Raw genomic sequence first — 4308 nt, forward strand, 5'->3', positions numbered from 1 at the left:
CAGGTCAGCAAGCAGAAATTGTGTTGGGTTTGTCCATGTAGGATTTCATTCAGGAATTACATTCATCTCACAGAGAAACAAAGGGAAATTATGTCCCAAAGACCACCAGTGGGTTTCTCTTAGCAAGACCAGCTCTGAATATTTCCAGAAAAGAGAGAAAATGCTCTTACAAATGGTGGCTTTTTCGCTTTCAAAGCCTGGAACAGGAGATCTGCTCCAACCAGCACTTCTGCTGAGAAAGCCACATAAAACTGGACTACATAAGATGCTTCTGAGCCTTAGTCGCTGAGCATTCACAACTGCTGTATCTAAAATTCCAGCTGGGATGTCAAAGGCTTTCAGGAGCAGCTAGCCCTGTGAATTGGCTGGCAGATCCTTCACATTACCCATAGTGCACATCTCACACACAAAAAGATGGTATTTGCAAGTTATGCCACAATTTACACCAATCTTCCAGCAAGGTGGAGGCCCAGGTAGCTGGAGATTACTGGAGTGCAGTTCAGGCTGTGTGTTCCTTTTGCTGTCACCTCTAAGCAGTCTCTGTCCCCACAGGTTTCTTTCCTGCTCTTTTGAGGCAATCCACCCTGACAATGCCCATGGAGAAGTGGGAAAGCAAAGCATGGATTGTCTTGACAGAACTCTTTAAATAAAGTCAATTGACTGGAAAAGTGAGTATCTGCCTGAGGCTCCTCACTCTGGAAGGACCCAGACTACTTTGATGCACATTTTTGTCACAGTATTTGTCCAAGCTTCCTCCTGCGATAGCAAAAAACGACTGTAATTGGGGAGGGCAGAGCAGCAGATTAGCACACAGCACACTGAATAACATCCCAGCATCTGCTGTCACAGATTTGCTGACAGCTGTTTCTGCAGAGTAGCTGGAAATCTGATAATCCTAAACATGAAATTTCTTGTTATCTGTGCAAGGGCAAGTTCCAGCCTCTAATATGACCCTAAAGGACAATCTGCAGTTTTGAGCAAATGCTGCCAGCTACACCTGGACATCTCCTTCAGCTCCTCCCCAAGAACACACAGCTGGACACATCTGCATCAGGGCTGCCTCCTACAAGAAGACACTTCTAGCGGCCTTCCGGTACCTGGAGGGGCTAAAAAAGAACCAGACACAGACTTTTGGCAAGGACATGGAGTGATAGGACAAGAGGTAATGGCTTTAAACTGAGAAAGAGAAGGTTTAGATTAGATAGCAGAAAAAAATTCTTTACTGTCAGGGTGGTGGGAAACTGGCAGATCTCTCTGAGAGAAGCTGTGGATGCCCCATCCCTGGAAATATTCAAAGTCAGATTGGATGGAGCTTTAAGGAACCTGGTCAAGTAGCGAGTGTCCCTGGACACGGAAGAGTGGGCTGGAACTAAAAGGTCCCCTCCAACCCACACCATTTTGAGATTCTAGGATATATGGAGAAGCACTTTTGGCCCCTGGGGAGTTTTTTTTCATACTCCATGGTTTTATTCTATTTGAAGCTTCAAAGAGGATCCAGGTTGAAGACTTCTGCCAAAGCAAACCCAGGAAAGACGTGTGATTGATGTGGAGAATCCACAGAAGTTCAGAAGCCTCTGGAATGTTTACAGAAACTTTCACTGAGTCCTGGGTAGGATGGGTGGGAATAAGTCAATGTACTCTTTCCTTAATGAACCCATGTCCACTCAGGTGGTAAGGAACAGTGGAATTAAGCACAAACCTACAGCCAGATTTATTTTGCAGTGAAGACCCACTGTTGCAGACACTCAGAGGGTGCATGTGAGCAGGGATGGAAACCAGACACAGGGCTGTGTGAAGAAGATTGAATTCTGTTCCTTCCCCCCAGCCCAGGTATAGCAGAGATGTGCTCATGGAGTTTACCAGGGCATTAGTGCTGTCAAACACTTTCTTTCTCATGAACCAGGTCCTGTGCTGAGACCTAGTATAGCAATTGGTGACTATAACTTATTTTAACTCCAGTGGTGAAGAATGAATGAGAGCAGGGCAAAACTCTGAAGCTTTTCCCTTAAGTGGCATTTTAAAATGCCAATTAAAATGCCTGCTTTTACTGTAAATGTATTCTTACAAACACGAATAATAGTGAGACCAAATCTTAATAATAATTGGGCACCTTTGCAAATCACAGTTCTCTGCATGGTAGCCCACAGTCAGCAGCAACCCCAGGCTCTGTGAAATCCTGACTACAGGCATTACTGAACAGGCCCATTAAACACAATTCTCATTCTTGGTTTCACAGATTAGTGGGTAGCTGCCATGCCCAGATGCCATTTTATAGCCAGGTAACACCAAGGGAAAAGCACAAGTTCCTTCTGTGGTGGATGAACTCAGCCCTCACAACTGAGATCATGCATGACACTTTAAAACACAAAAATCCTAAGGAAAAAAATTTAATATCTGTGAAGTGAAGAATTAAAAATTACAAAGCACTGTTGCAGTGGGTCTGTCAGATGGACAGACAATGAGACTATTTCTGCTCTTGGTATTTTGCCAGTTAAGGCCACAGTTCTGCAGAGCTGCCTATTTCCACAGGGCTGTACATTTTGGATTTGTTACTGGGGAGTCAAGGGGATATTGTTGCAAATGCAATTTTAACAAACAGGTTGATGCCACAGGAACTTCTAAGTGTGGTTTTAAAGACAGGATTTGCATGTTATAGATCCAATTTACGTTTCTTCAGGACACGCCTCTTGGATGGAGATTGCCAGTGCCCTGTCAACTGGTGGCTTTGATTCCCCAAATACATTAGCTCCTGTCAACAAGGCAAACCTGACTGCCTGACTGAATTATCAATGAAAACTGCTGTCCTTGTGACATTTATAATACATCCAATGGATGCAGAAGAGACACTAAGCGTGCTATTTTGTTGTTCCAACAGGTGCCAATTTCAGAGGTGTAAACACTGATTTTAGAAGTCAAATGCATGAAACTGATGTATTAAAGCCTGTTTTACAGACAAAAAAAAAAAAAAACCAAAACAAATAAAACAAAAACAACAAAAAACCCACAGACAAACAAAATAAACAAAATAAACAAAAAGCCCCAAACAAATAAAAGCATTTCAGGTGCCTGGGTGTCCATGTTCTCTTTGCATACACAGCCATATTTCCCATTCCCTCCTTTTGCCAACCCTCCAGCCTTTGCAGGTGTATGAGTTGTGGAACAAAACAATTCACATAGGTGTCTCCTTCAAAAAACAAAGAACTAAAAGATAAAAGGAAACTACATTTCATTATTCTCATATAGAAATCACCACTATCTCCAGCACACCTGAATATTTCCCATTCGTGTTCACATTTTGGCAAATACCAACTCACAAACTCCACATGGCTGCTACAGGAGAAGGTCCTTGCAGGGTGGATGATGTGGTTCTCTGCATGGACCTCCTCCTGTGGCCTTACAGTGACAGAGATGACACGTGCAGCACGTGCTGCAAGTGACTTGGGGAATGGGTCCCACGCGGTGCCCCATGGTCACCATCACTGCAGAGCTTGATTCCAAAGATCTCACAGCACATGGCTCGCTTCAAGAGCACAGCAGAAGAGGACAAGACAGCTGAGAATATTGGAATGGTGATGCAGAATCACAGAATCACAGACTGGATCAGGTTGGAGGGGACAACAGGAGGTCATGTGGTCCAACCTCTCTGTTCAAGCAAGACTGTCCTAGAGCACCTGGAACAGAATTGAGTCCAGACAGTTCTGGGATCTCTCCAGAGCAGGGGACTCCACACCCTCTTTGGGCACTCTGTTCCCATCCACAGTCACCTGCATAGGAAAGTTCCTCCTCATATTCAGGTGGGAGCTCCTCTGCACCCGTTTCTGCCCATTTCCTCTTGCCCTATTGCTGGTCACCACAGGGCAGAGCCTGGTCCAGCCTCTGACACCTCCCTCCAGATACTGATAAACATTGATGAGGTTCCCTCTCAGTCATCTCCTCTCGAGATCTCCTCTGGAGTCTGAGCAGGCCCAGCTCTCTCAGCCTTTCCTGGGAGAAATGCTCCACTTCATCATCTTTGTTGCTTTCCACTGGATCCTCTCCCCACACAGCAGAAGAGTTTGCATGTAGTCTCTGCTGTTTCCTGGGTCTGGCTCACTGTAAACTGAATCATAAAATCCTGACATTTTAGAATACCCTGAGATGGAAGGGATCCATGGGGACCACTGAAGTCAAATCCAACTGGACTAATATCCCACAGCAGTGGGGGATTTCAGATTTCACAGAGACAAATCTGTTGGAAGTGTTATGCAAACATAAGGATGTATTCCTCATACAATTGAGATCTGACCTCAGAAGCAGAGCAGCACAGCA

This window comes from Poecile atricapillus, chromosome 1, assembly GCF_030490865.1.
Source record: "Poecile atricapillus isolate bPoeAtr1 chromosome 1, bPoeAtr1.hap1, whole genome shotgun sequence".
Classification (NCBI taxonomy): Eukaryota; Metazoa; Chordata; class Aves; order Passeriformes; family Paridae; genus Poecile; species Poecile atricapillus.